Source organism: Typha angustifolia, chromosome 14, assembly GCF_048772165.1.
Source record: "Typha angustifolia cultivar Huaian chromosome 14, ASM4877216v1, whole genome shotgun sequence".
In the NCBI taxonomy this organism is placed as follows: Eukaryota; Viridiplantae; Streptophyta; class Magnoliopsida; order Poales; family Typhaceae; genus Typha; species Typha angustifolia.
This window is the reverse complement of record NC_133252.1, coordinates 7,936,654-7,946,899: the sequence shown is the minus strand read 5'-3', so window position 1 is coordinate 7,946,899 and position 10,246 is coordinate 7,936,654.

Below are 10,246 nucleotides of genomic sequence, written 5' to 3'. Positions count from 1 at the left end.
TCCTTAGGGTCATCAAAAAGTGTCACTATGTGACAAACTCATCATGTCTCTTCCCTAACCATTGAGAAAGATTAGAGTCACTATAAAAAAGTCTTTCGACCTAACTTGGAAATACTCCTTAACCTCGTCAAAGTTACCTAAGAAAGTCCCCGAAGTGATAAAAAATAAGACTCTCCCTTAAACTTTTAGGTAGACTTGATTTACTATAGAAAGCCACAAGCAATCTATGCTGAAAATGCTCTAAGTCATACTAAATATCAATTATATTTTTTCACTAATATTAATGATCAATTAAATTCTTATTTGCACAAGATATAGCAATGCACTAAGTTATATATTTTACACACAGAATATGATATTTAATTTGCACACATAAATGTGATATTTAATTTACACAGAAAAAACGTGATCATGTAGAAAGTATGAATTACAAGACAGATAAAAATATGAGTAAACCCACTCACCTAAGTTTAGATGAATCGACTAAAATCTCTAGTCCCTATGCTAAGGAATTTCACCATCTTTAATAATAAATAAATAGCATTTTTTAATTTAAACAATTAACATGATTCATAATATAAATATATAATTTAATTATTAAATTGGCTAAATTTAGCCCAAGAACTTAGAAGCTGTAGCTTGCCTACAACCTTAAGTGGCTGGGCTTATGGCCCAAAACCCACTAACACTTGGGCTCGGCTGCGGCTAGCTTGCAGCCCACCAAAATCCAAAATAAATGGATTGGGCTTAAGGTCCAATCCCACTAAACTAGGGGTGAAAACGGATCGGATACGGATCGGATAGTGCTCAACCCATATCCGGATTCGTATTTTTAGTTCGGATACGAATTCGGATACGGATATTGGACGGATAGCAAAATTTAAAACCATATCCTAACTAAACGGATACGGATAATTTTCGGATAAAGAATCGGATCTTAAACGGATATTAATTAAAATTAAAATAATTATAATATTTTATTTAAATATAATTAAAACAAAATTATTAAGAGTTTTACAACAAATAATTTTTTTGTATGTCAAATATATAAAATTAGAGAAATTAATCTCTATAAATAATATATAATGTATTATTAGTAATAATATTAATACTTACTATTTAAACAAGCAAACTAAAAATTGTAAATCATTTAAAAAAATATGCGGGTAAACGGATATCCGATATCCGTATCCGAATCCGAAAAATTTATCCGACCCGTATCCGAATCCGTATCCGAATTTTTTTCAAAAATTCTATCCGTATCCGAATCCGAATCCGAGTCGAATAGAAATTTTTTATCCGAATCCGATCCGAGTTAATCCGACCCGTTTTCACCCCTACATAAACTCATTGATTTTGGTCGCATCTAAAATCTAAACCCAACCTGAATCCAAATTAAAAGGATGAGTGAGCTTAGTTGTACCCGAGGTCATATTCCTCGATGAAAAACCCATGTGAAGAAGGGAAGGATAGGAGACTATCAGTGATCAACGTCATCAATGGTCCACTAACAGCATCGAACACTTGCTGCCACTCTTGCGACCACATTGACCACACAAAGTGAAGGAGAAGTCATTGAACAACAATACCTTATTACATGGCCGACGGCTATGGAGCTGAACAATAAGCACCTAAAACATGAGGATAAAGACGTGAAGCTTTCATACTGATGTAGCTGCAATCCATAGCCGCCACTCGGCATATTTCATCAATGAAGCCAAAATGCCCAAAAATAAATGTACACTAACTACTCAACTAAATCCAAATTAAATATGATTGATGGGAGGGGACTGACCGGTGAGTCGTGTGATAGTCTCGATTGTTCCTTTGATGCTTTGGCGATCTGATCCCACGACATAAGCTCCAACAAGGTAAGGAAGAAGAGAAAGAAAACGAAACAGAAGATAGAGAGCTGGGGGTGAGTCAAGGAGAAAGGGATCTAGGTTTTTCTCTATAATATGGAAAGATTTGATTTTAATTCAAAAACCAATTGAGATGATCGGGAAATCTGAGGCCACTTCTCTCGTCGCGTAATGGTGATGGAGGGGGAAGGGGGAAGGGGGTGCACATGCACTCCTTCTTTTATATTATTACACCACAACCCCTTTAAATCCCTGAAAGTCCCTCCTAATGTCTCATCTACAATAGACCACTAGATCAGCCTCACCATACTCCTTAGTTTGCATCAATGAGCACCCTCAATACTCAATGGCACCTATTTCAAACAATCATCATAAATTTGAGCACCAACCTAATCTTGGTGTGCAGCCACCAGGCATTGGTGCACGTCTGCTCCAAACAATAGCAAAGGCTCCCTTATTGTCTAGAGCTGATTTGATTGTGATCTTAGAGGGGTCGTAACATCCCTAAAAGTAGTTTGTCAAAAAAGTGACACAATCACGTCTTTAATATTTACATTAGTGGCATAATCATTTTTATCAGTACTAAATTCTTTGTACAATCAGATGGTGCATTCTCTAAGGGGTTATACCAAGGTAGAGCTGGAGTGGTCTTAAGGAATAAATGGAGGGCTTAGATGCAAATTGCTTGGGAGCCACACCTAACTATGTCTGCCATATTTGTTGAGGTTTGGGCTATCTTAATGGGTCTAATATTGGTAGAGAAAAATTGCAAGCTGATCATTAAGATCAATTCCTCAGAGGCATCCATAATTTTACATGGTGAAACCACATGTTTATGGAACTGTCGCATTATTATTAATGTCTTGAGTTATTGAGAGGGTTTATTACTATTCACATTGTCAACATATTAGAGAGTGCAATTGGATAGCTAGCCAAGGTAAAGGAACCTCTACTTGTTTTTCTATTGGGCTTATGATAAGAACGGAACGTCCTCTTCAATATCTGGATTGATTACAAGAAAATAGCCCATATAGCCGAGGGAAAATATTCAATAGATATTCTATCATAGTTGGAAAATTATGAACCAAGGGTGGTCAATTCGTAACTTCGTGATCTACGTTTTTGTATTTATATCTTACATAGATTCGGACTGAAACTAGTACAAAAATACGCAAGAGTGGGGGTGATGATGGTGGTGACAAGTAGAAGTGATGATAGGGTTAGGGATGATAATAGAGATAAGGATGGATGATTTGTGGAGTTTAGGAGATAAGGATGAAGGGGGAGAAGTGGCTGAGATCCCAAGGAGGAGGGAAGACTTGGCAGACAAGGGAGGTTAGAAGAACACCAACATTGAGATGGCGCACAGCTAGGGCTTGAAGGAAAGGGAAGGGAGATTAGGGTAGAGAGGATAGAAAGGAGATCGAAATTAATATTCATTCATCATAATATTTTTGGTTGTCATCCACACCTTAAGAGGCTAACCAAAAAAGCAAAAAATGACAATTATTAACCATAGGAACAGTAAATTCCCGTTGATCGCTTCGAACGAGGTACCCCACATTCAAATGCACAAATTGTGTTATCTGTCGATGCAAACGTATGCAGGCGTTCGCACGCGACCGTTTGAACACGGCCGAGCGCGTTCGAACGTACAGTAGGCGTTCGCAAGGGTGTTTGAACATGCCCCCTCCCACGTTCGAACGTGGCATACAGAAGCTTTATTCTTTTAAAATAAATAACTAATACAATAAGAAAAGACTCCCTTAAGATGTATCAGCCCACCATGCTTTCTCCACCTTGTTCTCAAGGTGTTAAGTCGGGGAAACGCTCTAAGATGTCCGTTTCCAACTCTTATGTCGCCTCGTCGAATGGCTTGCCAAGCCACTCGACTAGGACCTCCATCTCTAATCTGATATCATGACGTCGTTGGCACCTCGCAAGTACATGAATCAGCTTCATAATCGTTGTCTCCTCTAATGGCTCGGGCAGAATCGATCCCACGACCTAGTGATCACCAATCCACTTTCTCAGCAATGAAATATGAAAGATTGGGTGTACTCTCGACCCTTCAGGCAGCTCTAAGCAATATGCAATCGGACCAATAAGCTCTAATACCCAAAATAGACCGAATTAGCGATGTGCTAACTTTTGGTTTCGTATCGGACACAAGGTCACTTATCGGTATGGTTGCATCCTTACGAACATCCAACTGCTAATATCGAACTCCTACTCCCGGTGGCTACGATCATAAACTTGCTTCATGCAATTTTGAGCAAGTTTAAGATGAGCACACAACTTTCTCAATGTGGCATCTCTATCCATCAATACCAAGTCCACATCTGTCCGATCCATAGATGCCATAGGATCATAGGCGCGTAATGTTAGAGCCTTGCGCTCATACACCACCTCGAACGGAGTCATGCCAATACTGTAGTGGTAGGCGGTGTTGTAAACTACTCCGCCCACGGTAAGAACTCCAACCAACGTCTCGGCATCTCTCCCACAAAGCATCGTAAATACTGCTCAATGTCTTAATTAACCACCTCCGTTTGGTCGTCCGTTTGTGGATGGTAGATGGAACTGAAGTTCAATCGAGTCCCCTATAATCTAAAAAACTCCATCCAAAAGTTGCTAACAAATACACGACCATGATTGGAGACAATCGTGCATGGCATGTTGTGCAACCTAGTAATATCTCTCACAAAAATTTCAGCCACCGACTTGGCTAAAAATGGATGCGACAATACGAAAAAAATATATATATGATACACTTAGTTAGGATCTTTTCTTATTACATTAGGTGTTTATTTTTATTAAAATAAAATTCTTATAGGTCGCGTTCAAACATAGGAGGGGTCATGTTCGAACGCCCTTGTGAACGCCTGCATCAGGTTTACAAATACAGAGAACGCATATTGTGCATTCGAATGCGGTCGGACGAGTTCGAACACCCACGTTTAAACACCTATATCGTGTTCGCACATCCAGAGATGAAGTTTTTTGAGTGCGTTCGAATGCGATTGACGGGAATCCTTTAGAAATAGGGTTTCATATTGTTTTAGAACTTGTTGGCTAGCCTCTATAAATATGTGGATAACAGCCAACTTCATTATGCTATTGGATTATTAATTTCTTACCTCCTATCTTTTCTCTTGACTCTCTCCCTTCTCCCTCTTCACCATCTTCCACTTCTATAGTCGGCAAGGTTTTTTCAAACTTCTAATCTCCCTCGATTGTCGAAACACCCATCTTTTTTGGGATCTCAACCACTTCTTTCCCTTCATCTACTTTCCTTAATCACATCCACAATCCACCCTCATCTCCATACCCATCCAAAACCCTAACATCCACTCCACTTGTCACCACCACCATCACTCACATTATTCCGTATTTTCGTTCTTGCTATAGTTCGAATCTACGAATGGCATAAATATGAAAATTGTTGTAGATCAAGAAATTACGGATCTAACTCAATTGGTTTCATAATTTTTTGACTACAGGAGAATATCTGACGAATATTTTCCTACAGTTGTGCGGACTATTTCCTATTATAAATTCAGATCTTAAAGGAATTATTCCGTAGTCGACCTTTTGATACAATAACCCATCATCATACTTGCTTAATCTATCAACCACCATAAAAATAACTGAATAGCCACGTACCAGTGGAAGACCTTCTTTGAAATCCATAAAAATATCTTTTCAAACATGGTTCAGTATTGGTAGAGGCTAAAGTAATCCAGCCGGTTTCAATAGAGGCTAAAGTAATCCGGCCGGTTTCAATGTAGTTTTCTTCGCCCTTTGATAAACTTTGCAAGCATGGACAAAAATCCTCACGTCTTATCTTAGTCCTAGCCATGTGCAGCACTGTGATAGCCTTCTATAAGTCCTTAAAATACCCTTATGATCGGCCTCTGAAGTTTGGTGGAAGTACTCTAACAATTTCTGCCGCAATTCATCTTTTGTAGGCACCCGAATGCACCCGCGGTCCAGCAACAAACCGCCTCGGTTCTCCAACTCTGAATGGCGCTCTGGATTATCCAATACCTCCTGTAACAACCTCTTAGTAGCTGGGTTAGATGTACATACATACTTCAGCTCATCAAGAAAATGAAAGAGAAATGGCTGAGATCCCAAGAAGGAGGAAGGACTCGACAGACGACAGAGGTTAGAAGAACACCGATGTCGAGATGGCACATGGCTAGGGCTTGGAAGAAGGGGAAAGGATATTAGGGTAGAGAGGATATAAAAGATATAGAAATCAATATTCATTTATCATAATATTTTTAGTTGCCATCCACACCTTAAGAGGCTAACCAAACAAGCAAAAAATGATAATTATTAACCGTAGAAACAGTGGATTCTCGCCAATCGCGTTCGAACGGGGTTGCCCGCGTTTGAACGCATAAATTGAGTTCTCTGTTGATGCGAATGTATGTAGGCGTTCGCACGTGGACGTTTGAACGCGGCCGAGCGTGTTCAAACACACCATTTGTGTTCTATGTCGATGTGAACGCCTGCAAGTGTTCGCAAGGGTATTCGAACACGACATACAGAAATATTTTTTTTAAATAAATAACTAATACAGTAAGAAAAGACTTCCTTAAGGTGTATTAGACTATATACCCAATCCCCCTAAATCGTTGTAATCTCCTTTCTTGTGACACCCCTTCTATGCGAAGTAGAAGGGCTTACCTTAGCTAACCTTATTATCAAAAAGAAAAAAATTTCGTCCTACAATCATAGTGAGCAAATCAGACTAAAAATAGTTTCATGAGGTATTTATATTATACATACTTTGTTTTTCCTCTTTCTTCCTTGTATACAATATTATCATATCTTTAAGATTTCTATGAAGAACTTATTTTAGATGACATCAATTTTTGAAGGAATAAATGAATTGCGTAACATTCCATTATTGAAGCTACCATGTGACTACATACATTTCTTCAAAGAGAAAAAAAAAACATCACCGTAGCTCTGTGGTTAGGTTTCACAAACCCCGCGACGAAGATCATATATTCGATTCCACCCACATAGATTGCAGTCAATATTTGCTAGATTTTTTTAGAAGGATTGATGTAGATGTCTAAGTTATTTATCTAAGAGGGTTAGCCTATGACTTATGGGCTCGTGATCGATCAAGAAAAAGAACTTTCCTTGATTGACTTATTATTCATATCTAAAAACACTAGGATAATAATGAATGATAATAGTTGAACACCAGTGCACCATGGTTTAGGTTTTGAGTCATGCTAGTGTGATTAGAGAAGCATAGCACTTTATTAATAGTGTCATTCCATTTGGACCTGGTGACTCAATTTTTAGGTCAATTTGTCATTCAGGCCAAGAATGTGAAAATATGAAAGTTGCGAAGCATGCAGTAGAGAAGCGAATGGAACTTGAACCAATTGAATCTTTAGCAAATGTATTTCACGGGGAGATCCTTGTCGCATCCGATCAAAGGGCTAACATTTTAAAGATTCTGAAGGGCTTGCTTTGCACTCTTGGTACTATCAAATATAAATGATGATCATGATGATGACAATGACGACGATGACCCTGCTACTAATCAGGTGTTGATATCGATAAATTAAGTTGATCTGCACAAAATTGATTTTGACTAGAGATTCTCCATTCTCATTGTCAGAATATTACTAACTCTTCTTTATAACATTGTTCTCAGCTTAGCTATATAAGAATGATATAGCTATACAAGAGTAGCGAACTAACAATAAGTAGTAATATAAATATCAGTAAGCTAATTATGCTAAGTAAATATTCAATATCTTGTGGGCCATGCTACAAGTGTAATACCAAAATTATTGAGAATTTGAATGCACAAATGTGCCAAGAGAAACTTAGAATCATAGGTGACACTATTGAAAAAAAAAATGTGAATCCAAAATATACTCTGATACTGTTTGAAATTTCGGAGGCTTTATATGATTCCTAATCAAAGGTTTAGGGATATGAAAAATCAAAAGTCCAAATCAAAGTCCAAGTCGAAGTCAAAATTCAAAATCAAAACCGATTTGGTTTAGACATACTAGGTTTATGAAAAAAAATATATATATAAGAATTGGACTTCAAATACCAAAACCAACTGTGAGATAGACAAGAAAAGGTAAAACACAACAAACATCATGACAATAGATCTTTTAATATGAAAAAGCCTCTCCAATCAAAGAGAGGAAAAAATCACAAACTTGCCCAAACCGAATTAATCTACTTCACATAAATTATAAAAATAAGATTCACTTATAATTGATCCTATCGCACCAATTATTGATTTAAGTCCCAACTTGCTCGGAGTTCGTCTAGATTAACTACTCCATAAAGTTAGAAAGCCTCTGTATTTGTTTCGCCATTAAGCTAAAGGTTAAACTCTCGTACTCATGTCATAGTCAGTAGATAAATTTGTTTAGCTCCTCCAACACTTTAGGATCACCCTTTAAACGCAATCACTCAAACATATAGAGAAGTTTTCCTCACACTTGATGAAAAATTATGCTCCTCAAGGAAATATATAAATCTCTACGATGAGACTAGAATTTTATTAAGATCTCTCTCTCAATTGGATAACCTCTTCTAAGCTTCTAGATTTTTTATATATGTGATAAACATCTTTACTTCATACTAGAAGAATCTAATAAAGGAAACTCTAAGTCAGATCAATATTTCTTTTGTTGTCCAACGTATCAGTGACCTCTCAAGAATTGTACACCTAGCGATGACCTTACAAACATTGTATACGTAGAGAGAGTTAATGTATAGCCATTGCAGACATAAAGAATAATAATATAAATATAGATGTATTCATTGCAAACATAGAGAATGATATTGCAATATTTATTGTAAGGAGGTCTAGTCTGCAAAAATTCATAAAAGACAAACTATTTTCCCTTCTTTACCTCTACTTTATATTAATAAAAAATAACTATTATACTACTACTTTATATTACAACCGAATATTATAATACCACGATTTAAATGAGAGGTACAATTTTAGAAGTAAAAATCTAGAATAGTTAATCTTGAAGGCAAATGAGGAGGTCTAATTCTTCAATGTTACTATCACACCCTTCACAGACATCAAAGGTTGAATCTCTCCTCTTTAAATAGATAGATAGGTAGAGAGGATAGCATAAATACAACTACTGTCTTTATTTACGTACCCAAAAGTGAAAATGTGGATAGAGATAGTAATTTACTTAATTAAAGATATAAACTTTTACTCTCCATTATGCACGTTTTCATAATTCACACATGGTCTTAACATAATGCAAGTGGATTTAACCACAACTTTAGTCTAAATCCCAACAAAAGAAATCACGCATGGATAATAATAAAATAGTATTCATTAGGTACAATATTAAACGGCAAATGATACTAGATTGATGGTCGAGGAGAGAAGGAAATTTATCTACACTTTATTATATATTTTGGGTAAATTACTATTTGCCCTTGTGTGGTTTGGCATGATTCTAATTTACCGAGGAAATTATATTTTATCCCCTATTATTAAGTCTAAATTCGCTTTGCCATGTATAGTTTTATTTTATGTCATTATACCTCTCGTATCGTCTAAACTAAAGTGCAATTGTTATTTTTTTCTATTATATTTAACTAAATCATATGTCAAATTTGAAGATACTCGTTAGATGCAAAGTTATTCAGGATGTAATAAGTTTTCTAACATATTTAAAATAATACCGATTGAATTCAAATGACAATGACAATATAAATATGGAAAATTATATTTTACCCATTTATGGTTTGGCTTCATTTCATAAAGCCCCTATGTATTAAGCACTTAACCTCCGTATGGTCTTTATTAAAGTGTAACTGCTATTTTCTTCATTGTATTTGACCACACTAGAGGTAGAATCCAAAGATCATCATTAAAAAAAATTTGTAGAGGAAGGCTTTACAATGCATTTAAAATAATACTGATCAAATTTTAAATGATAAAGATATAATAAATACAATGATATGCATATTTTTTTTTATTATATCTTTGTCATCTTAAATCCTATCAGTATTATTTTAGATACATTAAAAAGTTTATCTAATCATTTATAATTTTGTCTTTAAATGAGGATTTTTAAATTTAACCTATAGTGCGCACGAATATAATGGAAAAGATAATAGTTGCACTTTAGTAAGACATATGAGGTTAATTGCTTAAATATAAAATATATGTGAACTTTGTGAAATTGAGTTAAACTACAAAGGGGTAGAGTGTAGTTAACCTTATAAATATATTGAATATATATATGCTATATCTTTATTGTCTAAAATTTGATAAATATTATTTTTAGATGTGTTAGAAAGTTTACCGAATTATCTATAACTTTGTCTCTAATATTCATTTTGGA